The 25,330-nt window shown below is 39.3% G+C and overlaps 1 protein-coding gene across 3 annotated transcripts in view; it reads left to right on the top strand.

The window, feature by feature from the left end:
• LOC311254554 (metabotropic glutamate receptor 4-like) overlaps positions 1-25,330 on the top strand; it is a 194,667-nt gene that overhangs the window by 47,235 nt on the left and 122,102 nt on the right. The window lies entirely within an intron of this gene.

Here is a 25,330-nt window from a genome sequence, read left to right on the forward strand (position 1 = left end):
CACACAAAACTCTCCCCAGCAGTTAACATCGCCACATTGTCAACAACAGGGAAATAAGCCACATTAAAACACACTCATCTGTGGACATGATTGCTGTAAATAATCTCCAGATTCACGGTGTATTCAACATCACTAGCAATTTATTTCAAAATAGAGAACATTACACTTAATAACGTATTGTAGTCTTCATGAAAGAGGTTTTTTGCCCCAGCGTTGCTTGTGACAGACTGAGCCTTTGAGGATGCTTCCTTCATACCCAATCATGATTCTATGACCTGTTACCAGCTCCTGTCCCAACTTGTTTGTAGCTATTGTTGAGGTTTTCAGTTGAGTATATCCATGTTGTTGTATTTGTTCTACACAGTGTCCCAACTTCTTTGGGAATCGGGGGTTGTAAGTATGAAATGCACAGACCAAAGAACAGGAGCTGCGTCTGCTGTTTAATACTGCGTAAAACATAAAACCTGTGATTTGTGATGTTCTCGCTTTATCGATCCTCCTTATATATTAGTTTGAATAATTAATAACGCCGGCTGGAAAAACAACAGGAGCTGCTGAAGATTGTGAGAGAACAATATGGGTTAGTTATCTGCTGCCACGCAATGGACACTTTCATAAGTTTGGAGAGGAGATCTCTGGGTAAATCTCATCACTCTGACTGTTGCCCTGCAGGAGTCGGTTGCTAAGCAGTGAGAGGTATTGCCTGTCATAATACAGAAGTGATTAATAGCACTACTACTCGATTTCATATTTACCTCATAGCCTTTCCTCCAATCAGTCTTGTGTTTACGTCTGCTTACACTATTGAAAGAAATTATGTCCTGTTCATGTACATTAGGACATTTGATGAATTATTGAACACATTTTATTTTCCAGCCAGCCAGCAATGGTGAATGTAATAGCTCTTTCTACTTTACTGAAGGTGTGATTGCTGTTTACTGCTCGGCTCACTGCAAAAATAATACACCTTTCTTTGACTTTCAAAAGAATGACTTTTTATAAAGTACTGTCATGTGTTTGAAATTGTTTCATGGGCAATTACACATTTTAGCACACATATTACTCAAATCTCTTTCACTGGGATCGGCGAGGTGGTGGCTTATTTAAATTCAATGGTAATTAAAAAGAGGGATTTTTCCTCAGATAACACCCAGACTTCAAAATGTATTTCAGATCCTCTGTGTCCTGCCTTTACCTAAAAAGCTGATTATAATCCTGGCTCCAAAGTACTACTTTCACCTTGATCTCACATGAAAATTCATGCCTAATCCAGACAAAAATTCCCTCTTGTCTTGCTTAAAAGTACTGGGAGGTCAGGTGGTGGCTCAGTCACAAAACTGTCCCTGCAGCTGACTCAGTGTCTTACATAAGGACACATCAACAGACCAGGTGTGAACTCTCACCAAAATGGGCTCTAACCTAATTGAGGCGTCGCAAGATTGCACCTTATTTCTTTTTGCTGTCGTTTTCAAGAGCAACACAAGAAAGTCATTTTTATAATTATAGTAATTTTATTTGTATAGCACTTACATACAGGAAAAAGTATGAAAACGTAAAAAGAAACATACAAACATGCACAAACACAATCATGATACACGGACAAAAAAACAGACAAAAAGGGGGGCGAAAAAGGGAGTATTCATAAAAACGCTAACCTATGGAACTGAGTTTTCAGCAGCCGCTACAGCAACATTATGTAGAAATTGGCATTTTGTGCGATTTGGTGTCCCCTACAATTTCTTAGTGCAACACCGATGTCGTAAATACAAATCGCAGGTCCGTAACAATTTGTCAGCTAATTTGTAGGTGCTAACTACAAAAAACCTCATTAAGTCTTAACAATGTTATGTCTTGAAAACTTATGTTGTATGCATGCATGTATGTATGTATGTTGATGTAAAAATGTATGTAATGCTGTAATCCTACCCTCTTACTAAAGTTACATAGAGCAGAAACAAGAAATGAGGGCTGGAGTGGCTGAGACAGAGACACAATTCTCCCTATTACAAGACACTGTATCATCAAAATTAATTTGAACTTGTTATTTTAAGGTTAAAAAGTCACATAATGTTGCTTTAAGTCATTTTGCTTGTGGCTTTGACAAAACAAACAATCTGAAAATTTCCCTTAGGCTCCGGAAAATTGTCAAGACCATTTAAACCTCTTTTAATGGCCAAAAAAATAATATAAAAAATAACTTACTGGTTAATCAGTAATGAAAAGTAATCATTAGTTGCAGCCACAGGCGATGGAAATGATGTTTCACCCTTGTTTCTGCTCTCGACACTAAAGCTCTCAGCTCTGGTGCTGAATGCTAGACTGCTTTTGAACCAGACCAGACTCTGGCACTGCCTCCTCTACTGCCTTCCAGTGTGATCAACACTGAGCCATCTATGCCAACACCATGGAAGACAGACACTCTGCAGTGTGTCTGGATATTATTACAGAACTATGATGATGACACAGACTTCCTATTTTTAATGTGTTTCTTAATGTTTAATGAGTGACATCAGTTTCTTTTTTCACATCAAAAAGATAATCACGTCAGATACTAGCTGTCTGTACAGCTAGTAAAATGTTAGTCTTAATGTCGAACATGAGACTTCACATGTTATACACATGTTGTTTGGGGTGCCTTGTTTGTAGTTGTGCTGCACAGCAGTGTAATTGGGCAAATGCTGTAATTATTATATTATTCGTCATAATCTCTCGGCTTGATACATCTCGAGTTCATTCAGTATTGAAAGTGCTTGGTGACCAGTGATATACTGGCAGCTCTGGGCATATTATGCACGTAGTGATCACTGTAGTGTTGCAAGCTGTCTTTTAGCTTCTTTGTACAAGATTTTTGGTCTGCCAAAGTGTGTAATGACCGTTCCTGCCCACTCCCCCAACATAAGATCACTGTTAACCCTTTTGGACCAAGGCGGTTCAGGTGCTGGTTCAGAGCCAGTGTCTACTCTGGAAATAGTTTTTTGCGTTTTTGAGTGGTCCAAGCATCAGTCATGTAAGGCATGTAAAGCCAGGAGCAACACTCGTAAGGAGTATGAATATGGTGTGTCATCCTGTCTCACAGCTGATTTTGTCTTACATGTCTTTTTGACTGATGGTTCTCTTTCTGTCATTGAAATGAACTTAACATGCCACAGCCTGGCTGAGAGTAAGTTTGGGCTTTTAGGGAAGACCAAAGCCTACCTCTGTAAAGGAAAGGGGTGCGTTAGATTTAATACAAGACTAAACAAGAGCATCATTGTTGTACAATAATAGCTTTATCTCGATTATCTTGTTTTCATAATCGTTGGTAGGCAAATAATTAAGATTACAGATGACAAAGTAGGAACCACCTCACTGAATATAATCACTATGAAGTATCATCCCAAAGCGGTGAGTGGGAATTGTGCTTTTTTTGCATGTTAGTTTATCTAATACTCCCCAGCAACAGCCTCCAGTGCAGTATATGTATAATTTGATAAGCTCCCAGATTCCAGAGTCTTACAAACCACACGGGATGCATCTTGCTTGTCGAGGCCCCAAGCGATAACCGGCTGAACCCAGTATGACAGAACACACACACACTGAAGTTTTCTGCATCTTTTATATGCTCTAATGTATGTATGTTATATTCTTCATTATATGTATGCCTTTGTGCATGGGTGTGCTTTATCTATACCTGTTGGTAATACACATAAAAATACTCGAGACGAGCACGCAAAGCCCGGCGCATGAACTCTACATTTCTTTCTGTCTCCAACACATAAAATATGCCTATATGCACGCTCACACAGGTAGGAGTCGGTGTGTGCCACAGTAATGAGCCTCTCCAGCAGCGTGTTCTTGATCCCACTCTCACATGGAAGCCTCAAATCCTTCGTCATTAACACAGCGCTCGTTCCCTCTTCATTAATGCACGTAAGTGGTGTCCTTGCATATTTAATTTGGATTTCTCTGATCTCCCTTCTCTTTATCCTCAATGTATATATTAGCATTCCCCTCTCCTTCCTTTTTACGCTCAGACAGCTGGAGGTTAAGAAAGCAGCTTCAGTCGGACGGCAGGCTGAGTAGATCAACACAGTGAGATTTTTTTTCTCCAGTTCATCTTCGGTTTCTGTCACTTGGCCTTCTTTGCGTTTCACTATTGAAAATCAAACACTTTTAATGGCGCTCCCCAATCAGTCAACATCCACTCTAATTGAACAGCGGTCATTACAACAATCAAATAAGAGAAAATGCTCCTGTAATGATGTAAAGCAGTCTCGTCTTTTATATAGATTTAACAGTAAACCTTTAATGGAGAGTGGTGGTGGTCATTCAGGTGGGGTCTTGAGTTATGGCTTCCCATGGAACCACGGGTCAGCCAGATGCTTGCTGGTTCTACTGGTCATGATGGGCCTGCTGCTGCCCCCAGGAAGGCAAGCTGACTTAACTTTACAGCCGTATCATAACACGCCCTGTGCCAGCAAGACATCATTTGCTGCATGATCTAGCCTGCAGAGAGGAGAGGGACAACCACATCTACAAGCACTGCGGCTAGACATAAATGTTTGCTTTAAATGGAGGCAATGCATGCACACGAGTACAAACTCAGCATACTGATGAAGACAGGCAGACCCTTAGACGGGTGCATTACTGTATGCTTGTACAACCGCACACACACATGCCACGTGCAATATCGCACCACTCAGACAAGCATGTATATAAACACTTCACACGGAAACACAAGCATATACACAAAAGCAATCAAGCACATTTGCACGCAAACCACTTTAAACCCAGCAGCAGCCGCCCCGATGTAGTTAGCAGGTTTAGAGCAAAGTGTTTCCTCAGCACTCGGCTGCATACAGATGTGGTCCAGAGCAGCTTGATGAATATTTCACTCCAACCTTATGTAACGGTAACACGGGTACCAGGAGCTGCAGCTCTAGAACATTTTTGTGTAGTTGACTGAGAAGTGGGAGATGCTGTGACAAGCAGTCGGGGGAAATGATAACTCATGATCACAGAGAAGCTATGTCAGATGATTACATTATTCATTTGCGTATTGCAGATGCGTTCGTAAAGTTGACACGCATCACGTCCAACACAGATTGTACTACCAGGTCTGTCCCTTTTCACTAGTGTTTATCTCAGCAGGAGGTCCTGACAGGGATTTCCTTTTCAACGCAGCTGTGGCAAAAGTTTGGCTCTTGTTCAGAGAAAAGAAAAAGTATTTTATCATAACTTTCATTTGTTTCATAATGTGGTGCAGATGAGTGGCACAATCGAAAGCCACTGACCCAGCAATAAGGAGCTCACAGCCATCTAGCCTTTAATGCTCACTGGAAAACATTTTGGTGGCTCCTTGTTCTGACATTACACTTTACTGGCTGGCTGGACAAAGCATTTCACATTCACTGTAGCAGTTTCAGTAGCAAACAGACCACAGAAGAGTAAAAAATAAAAATCAATTCAGTGGAAGAAAAGTAGAAGAACATGATTTTTCATGCAAGAGCACCCAGGCCTTCAGCATCCCACTCATTCTGACATTTCCCTCACCCTCAGGTCATGCTCTTGTTTCCAAGTTTTACATTGGAAACGCAGCTGACCCACTGAGTAACTGTTTATGCGCCTTCACATTGTGTAGGAACCCTCAAAGCTAACGTGCAAAGACAAATCATCTGCCTTTGGTTTGTAAAGACCTCCGGAACAAACAACTTCAATACTGTTGCGATCATCTCCTTCACATTTGATCCTGACCGGTTACTATACTGCTCTCGCATGACATGAAGGTAATTAGTGTTAAGCAGTTTAATTGGTCCGAACCCTCCGTGGGGTAACTGCTTCTAAACTGTCAATAGCAAGTAAAGCAAATAATATTTAGTGCTGAATAAACAGGATAGATTATGAATAGTTTATTAGAGATTGCCCTGAGCTGCCATCTCTGAGCTTTATTTTTTCAGGAATCCTTTTGGGATTTTGTACATGGTAACATTGCTGGGAAAAGCATGTAAATAATGAACTACAGTGTTGAATAATACATCTTGTAAGGCAATTTATTTTTTAGCAATTATAAATATCCTGTCTGTTATTCCAAGTAGTGTGATCTAATACAATGGATCAAGACATCTCAGATTTAAGTAGAGATTCTTGCTGTTATTTGTGGGAAAGGGTTGGTCCAGGAATGGAAACACATTTTAGGGATAAAAAAGACAGAGTCAAAACAGGCTTTTGAAATCAGATTCATAGCCTGAAGTATCTAATGTTTGCTTTTACTACTATCGTGACTCTGAGTCATTTCTGAGCGTGTGTGCGCGCTTGGGGAAATAATTAAAATTTTAGAGAAGCTGCAATTACATGACAGTTTGCAAGGTAAAAGCTATCAGTGTCGATCTCATTTAAAGTATATGCATATAGCTGCAAAACCCAGTCACACAGCAAACTGTCAGGAGGATGTCAGACGTCATTAGCAGTTGACAGTTTCTTTCACGATTCCTTGAATGAGCGAGCCGATCCATTCTGCAGCTGTTGTGGTCAAAGCTCCACCACATCCCTCTCTCCCAGAGGTGCTCGCCATCTGCTTTGTTGCAACCTCTCTTAGTGAGTTAATGGTTATTTCTCTCCAGTTGATCCTCTGCACTGTAAACATTTTAGCTTCAGACCAGTTTGGTAAAATCTGTTAATGTTCGGTTAGTGTGATTGGTTAATGCACATTTCCTCTTCTCTCTGTGTGTGTGTGCCAACAGTGAATAAGCTTTGGTTTACAAAAGACAGAAAAGCTGTTTGGTTTGGCTTTGAAACTGCAATTCAAGTGTAACCTTTGTAGCAAAAAGCTATCCATCCATTTCATAAAAGTGGATCTTAATTAACATTATGTTCATTAAAAGTTTCTGTGAGAACCATCTCCTCCTTGTCAGCTTTTCAAAACATATTATTTGAGCAGCATTTTATCTTTTAGCCGCCGGGCTCGTACTCATTAGGAATGAAGCAATAACCTGAGCAGAGCCTCTATAGAAAATTTAATCAAATCTACAATTTTAAATGCATGCTCTTTGTTGTTAATTTACAATTTCAGCTCAGACAGAATTGGATCAGAGGTAAAAAGAAATCCACTTGAATAGCAGGGTATTAATCTTGCTTCAGATTTGTGTTTTATTTCTGTTCATGTGTTTTCTAAGGGAATATAAAGTTTGACAGTCCTTGAAATTTAGTATGAGAGGTTTTATTTTGAAATGGCACTTATCATATCCTTTACACCGAGTTTCATCACTGCTTGGTTGAAAATTAGTTACCCTGTTTATAGCATTTCATCATTGTGTCTGCCCACACTTTTAATGAGTCTGGATCGACCTGATAATACCACATGGTTTCTTTAATAGTCGACAATCCTCAAATATCCGGTACATTTCGTTTCATTTTAACCTTGTTACGGTCGTCATATGGGGAGTTTTTTGAACGATAAAAAACAGGTTAATGTCATGAAATTTCATGCTCAATCTAACCTTGTTCTGGTGGATTTTATTCCCCAATAAACCCTCCAGTGACACAGTAAAATGACGGCCCTGTGTCACAATTGATTTAGCAGCCCATTTCGTGGGAATGACAGCTAAATCAAGATAAACTAGTATCAGCCTATCGAGGCATCTCACTTCAACCAAGCCCATTCATTCAGTGAGCCTGTGACAACACCATAGTTAACATTGGCTGCTTCACTCTGAAGCCATTAAAGACTGCGCTCTTTAAATGTACTTTCATGCAACAAGGTGACATGATTAAACTTCTAGGTGAGAACATTATACCATATATTGTGTAGTAATGCAATGGGATGCTTGATGCAGATATATATTATAGTGACAAAGTTATATAATTTACAGAGACACATGTGGTCAGACTCTGAAAAAAAGAGCAATGCTTGTCAGATTTCCTCATAGGTTTCAGTGTAAGCACATTTCCAGTGAGAATATATTACATTCTTTGTTTGGTAGACTGTATCATTATTGCTTCCAAAAGGGAAGCTGCAGCCCAAATGGATAGATAGTATAGAGCATTGTTACTTTGTAATTTTAAAATGAGAGCCATTTTGGCCACAGTACTGTAAGTCATTGTGGGAGCTGCAGATAATGATACTGCTCAGTTCAGGGAGGTGATATTTTTCCATTTTCTGTATTTTCCTATGCCATGTTTTGTCCCTCCTCCCTCCTCTGCCCTGTCTGTCCTCCAACTACTCCATTAACGAAATGCTGACTGTCCGATTGTGAAGCCAACACTTTGTTTCTCCCTTCTTTGATATTTAATTTACAGTAATAGTATTGATCTGTCTCAGTTTTTGGCTTTTACCAGTCAGACATTATTACATTTGGTAGCCTGTTGTTCTTGGACCACCACAGGGGCTTCAGAATCATCCTTGTCATCTTATTCTGCTCATGCACACTTCCTCCTCCTACCGTGCAAGGCCCTACCTGTCTCAACACATGAGAGGGGCATTTTGTGGAAAGTGTTTTTTTATCCTGATTTCCTGATCCTAAATCAGAGCACCAAACATCTCAGCTTTTCACTGAATGGGTTGTTTTGGGAGACATTGGCACCGACCTCTTCAGTCGTTTTGGTGTGAAGACGAGTGGGCATTCGACATGGCTGTTGATTCATGTCAATTTTATAAATCGATGATTCCCAATCTTTCTGCCTTGTGACCACTTAAATGAAAGCACTGTCTTTTTTCGTTCAGCTGTATATGTTCACAAGTCATGAAAATGGCTCAGAAATCAGTTTTCTACCCTAAATTTTGTAGTTCATGTTAATTTAGATTGTTATTTTAAACAACAGCCTGTCATGGAAACCTTAACTTAAGTTCAGGTTTTACTAAATAACGCTTTAAAATTATTTGCATACTTTGTAGATGGAATCTTAACAGGGCGCACTTGTTTGACAAGAGTCATATCAAATCATAATGACAACTAATCTTTTAGTTTATGGACCTAATGGCATGGAATGCATCCTAAATCAACCTTAGAGCTGATGTAATGCTTTCGTCTCTAGCTATTTACATTTGCATGATGTCATTTTATAAATGAATTGTTCCAGACAAATCAAAAACCTACATTAAAAGATGCCACAAGTGTCCTTGAACTGCCACTTTTCCACTGGGAGAATAAGAATATTTTAATCTTGAGCACCAGCGGAGATAAAACACGATAAGTCTTTTTTTAAAAAACAAAAAACAAAAGAAAAAATGGTGGCGTAACAAAGGCATTGTGCAGCAAAAACAACAACAGTGTATTGAGGAAGTGACGGTGGCAAAGAGTTTTATCTGCGGCTGCTCTGCAGTCTTTATTATGGCTTGATTCTCCACTTGTGTTATTTTGCAGCTGGATGAGCAAGTGTTGATTCATGGTGACTCATTTGTCTAGAAAAAGATAAGTTCTGACATTGCACAAGGCCACAAGACAGACACTTTATGATAACAAATGTAAGAATTCATGACACACATTGGAAGTGATTTAAATAATGTTAAAACCATTCCAGCAACCATTCCTGATTACAATTCTTCATGATGGTTGTGTTTTTTCTCTCCTTGCTCTGTTTGTTGTACCTGCATTAAAAACACAAATTACTGGTGGCAGGTGTTGGCCGCCTCTGAACATTTTTTGCGCGCTGCGTGTTGTGGATTCCTTTTATAATTATATTGTTTTACTCTATAATTATATTTTGCCTTAGATGTGATCTCATCTCACCGAATTCAAGCGACTGGTTGTCCGTGCACATCGGATGTAACTACCTTTCTTTATCTTTGGGAGCTGACAAAACGTCCGTCCAGAATTCAAATACAGACCTCGTACCATCTGTCAGTCTCCTTCACACGCCAGGCACTCTGGTGTTGTCTGTATGTGTGTGGGTGGGTGTGTTTGAACACATATGTGCATGTGTCTCTTACAGGCTGTTTATTTACATTTTTAATTCCTCAATCCTAAAATGGACACATGTTCATATTAAATCATGAAAACAAACAGTGTGAAAACCTCCTGTCTTCCCTCCTGACTCAACATGCTGGCATGGAAAGCTAATTTTAACGACACAGAACCCACCGATGTTGCTTTTGTTGAAAAAGTGATGGCTGTAGTCGTGCGTATTTGTGTTGCTTTTAGTAAACCACGTCGGCTAATTCTGAACAATCATGTAGAACTGTTCAGTTCATCTGCAATTCCTCAGCTGCCTCACAAGCGAACAAGTGAGCCCTGTTGTAGACCTCTGAAACACTGTTTGAATCTTTGATTTCTTTAGTGATTTGAAGTGAAATGAAATGGAAATTCAGTCTTATTATCAGGCCGCTAACAGGGGACTTCAGATTTATTTTTGTGGTAATGTTACTGCAGGCAGTTGCATTTTTAAAAAGCAGCAAAAAGCCTCATCCTTATCCACATTTCTTCCATCTATGGTGTTGACTCCAAACTGCTCATTACTTCACGGATGGTTTGATGTCATGATTATTTGTTTGTGTGACAAAGGGAAGAATAATTGTTAGGGTTATTAAAAGTGCAGGAGAGCCTGCTTTAGATAAAAGGAGTCAGGGATTTTGACAAACAAACACTCCTTGCTGGTGGCATGACCCTTCTGAGCTTATACACAATTAATGTTGAATTTGGACGGATAATTATAGATTGAATATTTAATTTTTATCAATATTGAGATGGTAATTTGAATTTTTCAGCTATTGCTATTACAGCAAAATCCACCTCAAAACACTAGACCTGAATATTTGGATAATCGTTCATTAGGTATTCTGTTTTTCAAATTTGCTATTCGGATGTTTTTTTAATTAAAATAAAGGCTTTCAATACAGGCAATACAGGCCACTAATATTCACTGTTGATCACAAGCAAAGCTCAAAAAATGATATTCAGCCTCACTAGGGATGCGCTGATTAAATAGCTGAAAACTGATACTGGTCGATATTCGCCTTGCTGACTGGTATCAGCCTATTGACAATTAAGATGGCGATCACTGATGGCAACGGCCGACGTTAAGCTGGGTGCACACGCTATCCAATCCCGACTTCCTGTAGACCGCAGCCATCACTTTCTTTACGACTCTGGCAACATGGCGTGCGCATGGACCGAGCGACGTGCTGTGGGCATGTGTGTTTTGATTTCAAACAGAGCTGAAAGAAAATTGCACCGTGTGGGAGTGTGACACCGTCTCTGAGAAAGATCAGCAAGTTGCAGTTTGCGAGATATTCGAGTGACATTTACTGACATCATCCCCTCGGTGAGAGCCCTGAGATGTCTTTTAAGAGGAGGTTGACACGGGTCATGTTGTTAAAACAACAAAGACGCATAATTAGAGGCTATAAACAAGCACTTTGCTCAAATAAAGTCTGACCCAATTATCTGCTCGACTGCTGCTTTGATCAGGATGATAAACAATGCGCACAAGCTGATCACCCAAAGAGGAGGAGGGCACAAACAGAGAGGGCACGGTCCATTCTGGATGACATGCTTGAGGAGATTTTGGAGGAAATTAGACCGGAAAGGCCATCACAGCAAAATGTTTTACTAGAGATTGTTTGATAAATTTGTATGATCGAATTTGTAGACTTGCAAAGATGGTGTAATGAAGGGCCAAATGACTATAAACAGTTCAGTTATTTTTTTACTGTAGATTTATTTGTTTCCCTGGCACAAAAGTGGGAAACAATAACAACAAAAACATAATAAACAACATCTACAAACATTGGTATGGGCATCGGCTATCGGCCAAATTGCTATTTTAAACATCGACCAGATATTAAACTATTGACGCATCCCTACCAATGTTTCCGTTCCTCCAAACGAGGGCATAAAGTGTCGAGAGCATATCCCAGAAGATATCAGAATATACTGGAGCTGTCGAATCACTTGAGGATCCACTTTCTGATGTTGGGAATCTGGTTAGATAAGTTATTCAAAATGCTGAAAGCACACATCAAAAAGAACTGGACCAATTACAATCCAGCTGATCCCGCACAGCAGCTGGCATTGTGATTCTCTCTCACACTCACACTCACACTCACACACACACACACACACACACACACACACACACACACGCACACACACCATGGCTGCAGTGTTGCCCAGGGTGAAACATTATTTTAAAACAAAATGCTCATGTTTGTTTCTTTGAAAGGGCAAATTTCACTTTTCTTTTGTACAGAGTCTCAAAACTGATAAAATGTAGTCGAAGGTTATGAGAGAAGTCACAAATATAACTGAATACATCAATAGATTATAATATTAGTTAAATAATGTAGTATAGCCTAGGAGTAGCAAGCATCTTTTTTATTTCATTGATATTTTTATACACAATTTTAATTATTTAACTAACACTATGTTTGATTTATGTCCTAAGTTATACTTTTGAATTGTGACTCGGCTGAAAGCCTTTTACTACATACGTCTACTTTATGTTTGAGATTCTTTCCGAATGTGAAAAACGCATATCTTATAAACAGATTTGACTTAACACGAGAGTGCATTTAATTTCCCTCAAAAACAATCAACTGTGCGAAGGCCTTTCATCCGTTTTATTGTGGGGAGCAGTCCTGGTCCTCTGTCTGTTCACCTCATGAGTCTCCAGTTTCCTCCCACTGTCTGAGGAGATGTAGGTCACGTCAGTTTGGACACTCTAAATTGCATCTTGGTGTGAGTCTGTCAGCGTTATGTGTTAGACGATAGTCTTTACCTCATGTCTGATGCCTGATGACGCTGTAAGACCCTTGATAGGAATATGCAGGCATGGAAAATCATGTATTGATTATTTGAAATAAATATGAGCGGTAAATGTCAGGTTTCGTTTAGCCCTTCAGGACTCATCATTTTGTATTTGACAGTTGCAATGATCTAACAGAGGAAGTGGATATACTCATTTCTCTATTGATTGTCGCTTCAATAGACTGCAATTCAATTCAAGGCGGAACCATGTTTGTGAATTAGCGTGTGAAATGCATCTTTATCTGAGCAGTAATTCCAGCCACATTGTCTTATCGTTTAAAGTATTCTGTCATCAAAATGAATGACTCCAGTTTGATTACTTTATGTGATTCTACATACATCATTTTTGACAGAGAAGAAGAATCTTTATTTATCACATACAATCACACAATGTAGAATGTAGTGTAACTTGTTCTCTGCATTTAACTCCATCCCCGAGGAGCAGTGGGCAGCCAACACACGGCACCCTGGGACCAACTCCAGATCTGAGCCAGTGCTTTGGTCAAGGGCACTGAGCAGAGAATTTACCTAATATCCATGTTTCGATGGTGGGTGAAACCGCAGCACGCAGAGGAAACCCACTCAAGCATGGCGAGAACATGCAAACTCCACACAGAAGGGCCAAGCTCCAGCCAGGAATCAAACCCACGACAACAAGAAGGTTCTTAGTCAAGCAACAGAAAACGTATCACTTACTAAAAGCTCTGCATATACACATACTATAGAAGAGCCAGTCACGCTTCTCTCTGACTTGTGATTTTAATCCCTTGTCCAGCAATGAGGTTGGAGCTTTACTGCTTGCTTTCACGACAGTGTATGTCAGTCACTTTTTATTTTGGCAGCTCTTCCAAGCCCCGAGAAAAAGAGCCATATGGACTTAATGTTAGCTTGTAAACTATCTTAACAGTCAAAAATGCTACAATCATTATATACAAAATGCATGGTAAGCTGTTAACAATATATACAAGCGAACTGTGAAAAGTATTTTACCCAAGTTGTGGATGAAAAAGCACTGAGATAACTTCAGGAGTATACTGTTGAACTGTTGAACAGTATACTGTTGTGAAGTGTATATATGTCACACAAATTAATTCAGTGATTATTCCAGGATGAAAGTTATTTGCAGCCATAGATTTCAGCGGTACTGCCCAGCTCTTAATGCATCATATGAGGTTTTCAAGGTATATTTTTGTAATCTGAGCAACAGGGAAAGCAGAGCATGGCATTGTTCTGTGACCTGCATTTTCATAGCTAGAGTACATGCCCCACACACTCCCCTTCACTCTGTTTTCTTCCCTTCATCTATTGTACATGTGTCATACACAGGAAACCTACTTTTTTCCTAAACAATGCTACAAAGGTTGTTCTGGGAAGCAAGGCAGGCTGAGGGAACGTTGGCCCAGCATACATGAACATAAATTACAACAATTCATCACAAAATGCTCAGAACATCATAAATTGTTGATGTCTCACAATGTAGCAGTGTAAAAAGGGGATTGTTCACTTGCTGCTACTTGGTTAACTTGGTACTACTGAGACAGTTTTGGGTACTTTCACTGTGGTTGGACTCGGCAGCAAACAAAACTTCAACTGAATATCTTGAGGGTTTAAAACTGCTGATTGCTGGCAAATTGTGATTGGCATTTTTCACTATTTTCTTACTTATATGGACAAAACAATTAGGCCCAATCGTATTTACAAGTTCTACCCCTACACCTTGTTTTCGAGTGCCCCTTCGTGCCTCATTACAGAGTTCGAGGAAAGCGGATGATATCTCCAATTATGACATGGGACAACCCTTCAAGACCCTTTTACGTCATCAGTTGTCGTGGCACTATTGTAAACAGAACCGACCGGACATTTCTAATATGCTGTCTTCGGCGTGGTGATTTCTTTTGCGTTACTGTGGCAATCCTGGTATTATCACAATTAGGGGTGGGTAAAAAAATCAGATCACATAAAAATCTCCTACGATTCAGAATCTGTTCAGGAATGTCAAAATTCGATATTCTTAAAGTTACTTAATAGCGTGATGTTGACGCGGCAGAGCTGAACTGCCATTGGCCCTTACACTTAACTACCCATCCCTTCATGGGTGCCCTGCCTGTAGTCATGGTGATCTTTGGCATGTGCTAATCTGGCTGTGAAGGAAATGGAAGTGTATTGATTTGATATTGAGCTACACAAGCTTGATTAAATATTTTCATGGCAGGATTTACAGATCAGTGAACTATATGATTGCATCACAAGGCCGGTACCTGTGCATTAGTGAAAAAAACTAAAGAGCACAGCAGTATGTTTCATGATACCATATCAAGGTAAATACATGATATCAAATGCCTTTGATGGGGAAACGTGCTGATGTAGCCGAACTGTTGATTGCAGGTGTCAGTTTATCTTGAAAGGTCCATATCACACTGAGCTCTAATATATCTGTTGACAGTTAAAGGTCGGTGTGGTTTATTATTGGACAAGATGATTTATCGATCTTTGATGGTCAGGGCCAGCCTTTGGTGGCTCAGCCATACTCCTTTCATCCTTATCATTCCCACAACACCTATACAGGTGATTACAGCTGCTTACTGATCAGTGCTGTAATAGACTGGTGTCAGACAGGCAGAGGGCCAGGTTGAGCCCACAAAACATAATCAGCTGTCTATGGGAAGTCTGAGCACTTCTTATCAAGCAGCTTGGCTGAGCAGCACAGATCGATTGTCAAGATGCTGTAACATCAGATTCACCAGACTGAAGAGAGAAGTTGAATCCTGTTGTGGCATTTTATTTTATTTTTTCCTCTGTGACACCTGGTTCATGAAATCGGACATTTCATAACCTCTCTGAACATAAAAAAAGACCCGTGTTTCTCCTGGGGCTGCTAGATTACGGTTGAGTGAGTAATTATTTAGGCAAGTTTGTTTTCAAGACACCTTGGACAACAGGCAATTTGGTTTGACCTATAGTGATTGTCAGTCTGACAGTGAAGTAGACAAATGCCAAACAGTGCGGAGAAACTGCAAACAAACTCTGCTTGTGTGTTTTTCCTTCCTGTGCACGTACACGCACATATTAGCAATGTGGGCATGTGGGTCCTCGTGTTTGTGCCTAAGTGCTGCCAACCTGTGTGTGTGTGTGCAGTCTGGGCCGTCTATTTGTGAAAAGGCCACTGGACCTGTCGGGAATTGTCGAAGAGCATTTGTCAACCCCCACCCACCAACTCATTCTGTATGTAGTTTTCGCAGACTGACGACAGTCTGCAGTGAGGCATGAGAGAGACCATTACACACATGTCTAGCACGCTCTAGATGATGAAGAGATCTGGGAACCTATCCTCCCATGAAAACTGCCTCTGGCCACGAGGCTGCATGCAGAGGAGAGGATACAGGCCCCAGCCAAACCTTGCCAGGCTCTGCTGACATAACCTACACATGGTGGAGCCAACCCGAGAAGACTTTATGTCACATTCAAGTGTTAATAATGCAATGAAACGAACAGTGTTCTCACTACTGGAGGACAAAGGAAATACAAAGGATGTCTTTATAAAGGTTTTGAAGAAACAGTAGAAAAAGAGACTACAAAAGCAGAATTTAGAATAAAAATCATTTTTTGATTATTTTGAAAATATATTATGATTTCAATATGATTCATGGTAGGTGGAATGATCATTTTTGCATCATAAATTGCATCTATGTTACTAAAGAAATGTTCTATGGTGACATTTGCTTGAGTCTGTACCTAATAAAACATATCTTACATCTGGAAAAAAAGATTTGAGGGCCAAAGAATATCTGCAGCACTACAATACTTCATTATAATGCTGTTTTGCAGACATGTGACTCAAGTCATTTGGTCAGGGTTAGGGTTCCAAGTTATTTTTTTCTTGGGCAAGTTAAGTCAAGTCGCGTTCCTAGTTAAGGAAAAACATGTCCAAAGTCATATCAAAGAGAAAAGACAAGGCATTAGTACCTGTCTTATAATTATAATATTGGTCAATTTATTAAACCTGCTCAAAAAGCATGATAATGAATTGAATTTGTATTATAATTACTGATATTGCTATTTGCGTAATAATTTGATTAATTGTGCAGAACTGGTTGAGAAAATACTCTGTCCACAAATGGCTAGAATCACATTTAAACCTAAACCTCAAATATTTGGTGCAGTATAAATAATTATAGTTAAAGAATACTTGTTATTAGAGCCTGACCGATAAATTGGTTCACTAATGTTATTGGCTGTTATTGGCCTATCACGGATATATCAGTATCAGTGTTTTTTTTTCTGATATTGGTATCAACCCCTGAAAATCCAGTGTTGGTCGGGCGCTATTTGTTGTCATGTTAGCATCGACCTGATTGGCATCAGTGAGTTGTATGTAGTTTGCTGATGTCATATTCGATAATTTCTAGATGCTGAAGTTCACATATTTCAGTCATCTTACAACATACTAACTTATCTACCTTTCAAATAAAAAAATGGACGTCAGTTGTTGAAATATCATGTTTATAGTGAAAGAGAATACCCATTAAAACAATGTCCTGTGTCTCACTTACTTTTCAGGTCATGTTGAATGCCAGGCTCATGTTCTGTGTGAGCAAACCACATCAATGAAGCAATTAGGGGAAACTGGACTGCTCGGGAATGTTAAGTAGCCACATAGCGTGTCTGCCTGATCAATTCTGACCAATATCTTGTCAGCTGCTTGGTTGGAGGCAACATCTGTCCTATGTGGCTGGGAGAGCAAAGGGTGGGAATCTTTGAAATTGGGGGGGGTCTCAGAGGGGTGCTTTGATACCGCGAAAGACGGTGGCAATTGACAGAATCAACACTTTCTTATATCTGTTAATTATCAGGTCTCATCAAACTGGATGGGAAGCAGCCAAACAAAAGAGAAGTGTCTTCAGGGAGACGATTACATCTCGATTTTTTTTCCAGTGTTAAAACCTCTGCAGTTCTTACGGGTTTATCTAGTATTAGAAACCAATTAAGACAAACTACACTTTGTGGCAGAGTGAGCAGTTATAACAATCAAGGTTTATTTATCAGCTTTTCAAACGTGAACCAGTTGTAAAGTGAAGCAATATAAATTCAACATATTTTATGAAATGAATTTGTTTCAAACTTCTTGCACAACTGATTTGCTCTCATAATGAATAAATTACATGACAATCCCCCGAGTAGTACGCATGGTCAACTGCACGGTCACATTCTCTGCAAAGGTGTTATCATTTATTAGCACAACGAAAGTATGCCAACTGGCACTAGCATGGCATGGCGTGTTAACTCCTCCATTCAGTGAGAGAAATTAGCCCGTTGCTGTGGCAATATTATGAACCTTGATTAAACAAAGTCAGTGCAGCTGTCGTCTTTGAACTTATTTTTCATCAAGCTGTTTACTCATTATCGCTCGCTAGTTTCCTAGCTGTCTGAACGACGGTGACTGTCACCGCTCAGCTGTCACTCCTAGAGACACTGTGTTGTGCTACGTCATGTATATACATGTACACGACTGGACAAGATGGAGCAACAGACCGACAATCGCCCAGCCTGCAGTTGACAGCTCAGTCTCAGTCTGATCAAACAGCTGTAGACTGTTGCTGCTCATGCCTCCTCTTTAATTAAAAAAAAAAACCTCAGACATCAACTTAACGGAGGGTGAGAAAGAGGAGGAGCAGTGAGACTGAGAGATTAAAGTAAACTGTGAGAGACTAGAGCTTACGTGCTCTGTATCCTTGGATTTGTTTGGTACAACTCTAAAACGGCATAACTTGCAACTAAGCATTAATTTACCTTAAATTAGTAAGAAATGGAATAGAATGGCAAAATATCCATCACGTTAACTTTCTTTATTTCGTCCATAGGTGGAAAAAAATACATATTTTTGGCATTGCAGTTGCCTGGAAACCAGATGAATCTGCTGAGCTCATTTTCTCCGTCAGATACGTCTAGTCTCCCTCCCAGTCAGATTTACAGTACATCCTATGTAGTCAGTCACAATTGTTAATATAAGGCGGGTTGGTTACAATAACTGATGGAGAGGCATTACTGGCCCATATTTGAAAAGTCACATGTAACACATTGAATTTCTCTGACTGGTTGAGGAGCTATCCAAAAGAGTCCAGCTTACAGGTCCGCCCAGCAGTGCATCAGACTCATACAACTCAAATCAAACTGTCAAACTAGGCAGTTTTGATCAACTATAAATCAAGATTATGTTACTACATAGCATAGAAATTTTGTGACCAGGCGCCATTCTTTCCAAAGGCCAAAAATACAGATTTCATTTTTAATGAAACTAGACATATAAAAAGTAAGTGGTCATGTAAGACATACTGTAGATACATGTTCACAGTATATGCTAATATACTGAAAATGTAACATCTGTCTTTAACTAAAGGATTAAATATAAAACACAACATTTAGGCCCATGTACATCTCAGCTGACATGAGCTAAACTAATTCTCATTAGAATGACTAAAATCACTGTTTTAGACTTAGTGTCAGCATGCAGTCAAGTACCGAGCTAACACGGGATGTTTTTGATCTGAGCAGTGTAAGATGTTCCATTAAGAGAAAGATGGACAAAGAAAGATCTCAAAGACCACAAATACACCCTGGAACAGAGTGGGCAACATAATCAAAAATTGGAGATTATATGTCACCATCAGGACCTCACCTAGATCAGACTGTCCCTCCAAGATGGATGATAGTGCACGAGTGAGACTCATCAGGGAAGCCAAGAGGCCACAATAACCTTAGAACTAGGGCAGCACTGTATGGTAGAGTCTGTCCACTCTTTGTTCAAAAACCCTTTAGAGTGTCTTGTGTTGTTTTGGGCTGAGGGGTACGATTGAAAATGGAGGCTGGTCCTGTCTTAATTGTGCAGGAAGACATTGTCAGCCTCAACAAGGGAAGGAGCATGCTCTTTAGCCTGATGAAACCAGGATAAAAGACTTTTTGGTATTAATTACTAAAGAAAAGTGTGGCATCGAGCCCTTTTGTGCACTGTAACTCAGCGGGTGCACCACTAAAGATGCATCATTTCACACCCTTCAAATCCACCGAATATTGTGTCTGCTGGTAGGCAGTATGATGAAAGCGCCATGCTGTGGGCTTCTCTTCAGGAGGGACAAAAGCTCTGGTCAGTCAGGCTGGAAGGGAAAATGACTAGTTCCAAATCCCGACATATGCTATGAAAACAATCTACTGCCCTGTGCACAAAAATAAGAACATGAAAGAAGGATTTAATCTTTCAACGTCACGACCATATTGAACAAAAAAACAAAAAGAAGGGGACTGCATGGAAAGGCACGATTCGACACATTTCAGTGAAACCTTCCGTCTGTTCGTTTAAAACTGATGCTCAGTTGTTAAAAAAAGGCCTTCCTCATTGGATTGATGATGATGATGACGATGATGATGCGTAGGAGGTATCATTATCATAAATTTAAAGTGGTAACAGACAACTTTCCGCCCCTAGCATTAACAAGTGGTGTAATTATTGGCGCCGCTGTCACAAATACAACTGGGTCACTCTCTGTTTCCCTCTTATAACTAACAGCAACACAGGACAAAACAAGACTGTATTAGTTAATTAAGTCTATAGCAAAGAAGTGAAAGCAGATAAATGGTGACACAATTGCACAATGATTGCAAGGTTTATAAGGAACCAATCTTATTCTACAGCCAGGCATTTTGCAATTGACATTTACTTTGTAATGATGTATCAAAGCTTTTCTGACATGTGCTACACATGACAATGCTAACCCCATTTTTAGGGATGTTATCATCATTATCTCAGTTTGGGATTGAAGCATGAATGTATTGTAGAGCTGGATACAGTGGCGTTGCTGAGCCTTGCTTTCAATTTTGCCCTGTGGCCACTCGCGTTATTACAGCAGAAAATTACCTTGTGGCCCAAAAAGCATTTTCCACATTGTTAAAGAAACGTCTGTAAAACTGTTGCCAGGACACCTCAACCTGCAAACAAGATCAGTTATAGCTTAATTCAGGAATCTTTGATGGAGGTTTTATATTTGTAAAGGGGGAGGACAGGGTGAGGAAGATGATTTAAAAATCCATGACATCATCACAATGTAAAGCCTGTGGGCTGAGTGGGAACTCATGGCTGAGGCAGATTAACCAAGAAGTATATCTGGAAGCTAGAAATGTTTTTTGGCGTCCATAATGCATCCACACCTTGGAGGTTATATTGCTCTGTTGCAAACTGGAGGTGTAGCGTTCTAAAGACTCGGTAGATTACCAGGTTAAATTTAGGGTTCTTGTAGCCGGTTTCATTGGAACAAAAGTTAGGATACCATTACCTGTGTTGCTTTGATTAAGACCAAGCCTTTTGATCTGTATTTTACAAGTCCCCGAACTTTATGGATGAAAAATACTTAACTGGAACACCCCCTTTTTAAAGGATGATTCCATTTAATTACAAGTTAGATCTTAGATTGTCGTAGTTCTTACCAATTTAATTGCAGACATCTGAGAGTGGCATCCCTACAGCAAAGTCAGACAAGTTGAGAAATACAGTTAGCCAGATTGAAACCACTTTGTTTGGAGGTAGAAAAGAAAGTTAAAATTCAATTGTTGATAATAAATTGACTGAGGAAGTTAATTTGTAATCTCTAAAGATGTAAACAACTGACAGTTGTGTTTCTGGTTGTCTTTTCCAAATAAGTTTATCTAAAGCTGTGTGATCTGCCTGTGTTTCTCACCTCGCCTGATTTCTTTTTAGCACTGTCATTGCACACTCAGGAATTGTCTGAGTACATGTTATTATAACGAACAAAAAGCATGTCATAAAATAAGATCGAAGTCTTCATAAACCCGAATTATCTTTTAAACTAATAAGAAAATGTCTTAAAGCCTGAATTTAGATGAGATGATGAAACAGCCCTATCAACTCTCATTGCCTAAGTGAAGCTTGTCTCTGTTTCTCCCAAGTGTTAATTGAAGGGTGTGCATAGTTGTGTATCAAAGGTGTTTTAGTTCCCTAGTTTCAGCACACTGTCAAACACACACACACCACACAACGAGCAGCTTACCACAGCATGCAAAAAAGCTTCTGGCAGAGCGCTGCGGGATGATGCAACAAGGTGTGCGATTGTTCACAACTCTATTAAAAAAGGCCTTTGTAAGTGAGCTAAATATAAGAGATGATGGAGTAGATGTAGGCCTGTATTCATAGTTCAAGTGTTTGGCTGTGAAGCGCTTGGATAATGCTTCACCAGCTGAGAAACATGTGAGGGATGATAGGGTTTATATGACATATGGAACAACTAGGAACAGATCATAACAACTGTAGTGGTTATAGTGGTGGATGTAAGGTAAGGGTGAACAGAGATGATGTATTTTTGTATCTGTATGTAAGTTGTTTATGACTCTTTCTGTATATTAGTGAAACTTTTAAATCTGAAACTCCTCTTATGCTTCCTCTAATAAATGGTTTTATGAGACAAAATAAGATAAGATAGAAGTTTATTCATCCTGAAGAAGATTTTTGTGCCAGAGTATAATTTTTTATAAGAATAAAGCGAAAACACAGTTGAGCAATAAGAGTGAGTGTAAAAAGAGAGCTTTCATTTCTGACAAAATATGCAAAATATGTCACTTTTCAGGTTTTTTAGCTTGAGGCTCATAATATTGCTGACTATTAAGACTGATTTAATATTTATTTCGTATGACTGAGATGTGTTAGATGCTAATCAAGAATATAAACCTCAGAATTTAAAATAAGGATTAAATTCTCCTACATTGGCATTGCCAGACCAACCTCTCAGTTCATTAACGTTTTTCAAGGGTCGTCATCAACCGCTACAGACAAAACTGCTTCTGGATGCAATTGGATGGACCTACAACCAGTCAGAGCTACAAAACTTGTACGATGTAGCACTGAGCGATACAAGCAGAATGGGCAGATGGACCCTGAATTCAATGAATTGAAACTGTATCAAGCCAGACTTTGTGATATTGGCAAATATCGTGTCACTGTCCAAAGAATCAATATCGTATTGTGGTGTAACTGGTCACGTAGTCACTCTTGTCGATCTAATATGAATGAAGATTCAGCAACCGGGTCACTTATTTAGAGACCATAGTTTAAGGTATCAAGCCTGCCTCAATATTAGATATACAGTTGTGATTGGTCTGTCACAAACCAGGATGGATAGAAATCTGTCTGAACAGGAGAGGAACCAGGAAAATCTGCCAGAGCTCGCAGATTTGTTGGGTTCCCTCCCTGACTAAATCCTTACTATACTCATGGAACCTGATACTGACCAAGATAATTACTAAGATCTGTGAACACGCTGGCATTGCTCCAACAGTGTCTGATGAGGCAAGACACCTGAGAAGTCAGATATTCAGACAGGTTGTAAGGTAACAGTTAAAGCACATTATCTGCCACTTTATCGCTTGTACATCTATGGCAAGAGCGGTCGGCTAGTTAAAGTTAAAGTTAAAGTTTTACTGTTCACCTTCATTTTGTCTTCCAAATGCATTTGGCTAGTCTGGAGAATTTACCACATTCCCAGAACTGGCATTATCTTAATCAGAATAACATAATTGTTAAAAAAAAACTATGGTAAAGTAGAAAAATAAGATCCCACTTGTAATAAATCCAAATTATCCAGTAATATAATGAAATGCTTTGAAGTAAGCTTAATTGCATATCTTACTTACCCGCAGTAATTACTGTGTACAGTGGGATTCATTAGCGGTGAAATTGAGAGATAAAACCATGTTAAGTTTAAACCGGTTGGGCATCTTTACTTCCATATTTGAATCATAGCACATCACTGCTAAACAGATGTTTATATTTTTATGACTGAAGATATTAGCCTTACCCTTGAAGTATATGGGATCAGATGGACCCAACTGACAAGACCTCGCTAATAACAGGGAGTCTCTGATTAGCTACTTATGAAATTATAAACATCTTAAGTGCTATTTACATCTTCAACAATCCCCTTCATCCCACACATACAGCTTCAATCTCCATGAGTATTTTGGAAGAATGCAGAAGTACATCCGTCGGGAGAAGAAAAAACAAAACATTGGCCTCACTAATGCTAAATAAGTAATCAAAATAATTGGCCTATTCATGAAGCAAACAAAAGCCAGAGAAATAAGCTGCGCTCTCTAACTATCTCTCTAAGTGAAGTGGGCAAGCAGACGGAGAACAGCAAATAAATCCAACTCATCCAGAGGATTATGGAAAACTTTAGTTGCTAAAATTTGCCTTATTTAACAATCATTGAACACTTTCAATTAAATGAATCAATTCGTTGTTCTTACCTAAATCTGACCTTATTTTGTTTTGTCATCAATCACATGAAAAGACCAACAAACAACAATCAATTGATCCTACTAACAAGTATTGTCTGTGTAGTCAAAGCTTGATTCAACTTATTCAATGTAACACCTATACTGGAAGGTATAAAGGATCTCTTGGCGCCGGAAGTCTGCAAAGGTGGTGCACTTTACCTCCATCCTGGCTACAACTTATATTCACCATGGAGAGAGTGTGATACATCACTGAGGATTGCCTGTCCTTTCCCTGCCAGTCTGGTCTCACAAAACAATGATATACTGTGCTGTTGTTGACCTGCATTCTTGCTAGACATATAAACAATCTCACGAAGTTTGTTCTTTTTTACCACAGACAGTGAAATATACCAGCAATGAAGCAGAAAGTTAAAATCCACTCTAAACTGTCGAAGCTTCCTCATGAAATATAATCGCTGTAATCATATAGTCCTGCTGTTGTAAATTCTCACTGGTGTACCAAATTTGGATTTATCTGCAGATGAAAATATTCCCCAATAATGGCACTATTTACGTATGTTTATGTATTTTGTGCTAGAAACTACAGTTGCCAGCAATTTAAGAAAACTGCCTTGTCTTTAAAAAGAAAATTAAATTGCTGTCTTTGGTTATATTTGTGACCTGTTTTAAAAGATATATTTCTTCAGCAGGAATCAACAGGCCAGTGCCACAGACAGGTGGGGAAGGCTGTAAATTATTGAGAGATGAACAAACACATGGTTGGTTTTCAAGTTCAAGATCAACTTTATTTGTCCCCCAAGTTTTGTAGCATAAAATGTAACCAAAAAAGAAATGAACAAACATGAAATAACATAGGTGCAGCAGCACTACATCAGTGAGAAAGCACAACCACCCAGACAGCAATTAAAACAATATAATGATGACTATCTTGCCACCCCTCTAAATTAGGTATGACAAGTGGTAGAAAACAAAATCATCCAGTGACAGCAGCATTATCAGAATCAGCACAAACGAGCACAAAGTTGACCTTTCCAATTAAAATATATCAACAAAGCTATTCCAGTTGTAACAACATGACAAAAAATGTACACAAATCATCCGTCAATGATGCCAACATGCTTGTAATGGGCAGCGTGATTTTATCTTGTCATGTGCTGAGAAATTATTGGAATGGTGCCAATGTGTATCCTTTAACTTCTAGTTTTTGACATGACAAACGGGTGAAGTGGTGTCCAGATTGTGCAACTGTCACACAGTCCGATTGGTGGTGGAGAAATGTGGTGTTCACATAATTTGTGCCTGAGTGAGCTCATTTC

Source organism: Pagrus pagrus (genome assembly GCF_965226575.1).
Source record: "Pagrus pagrus genome assembly, chromosome: 3".
NCBI classification, from domain to species: domain Eukaryota; kingdom Metazoa; phylum Chordata; class Actinopteri; order Spariformes; family Sparidae; genus Pagrus; species Pagrus pagrus.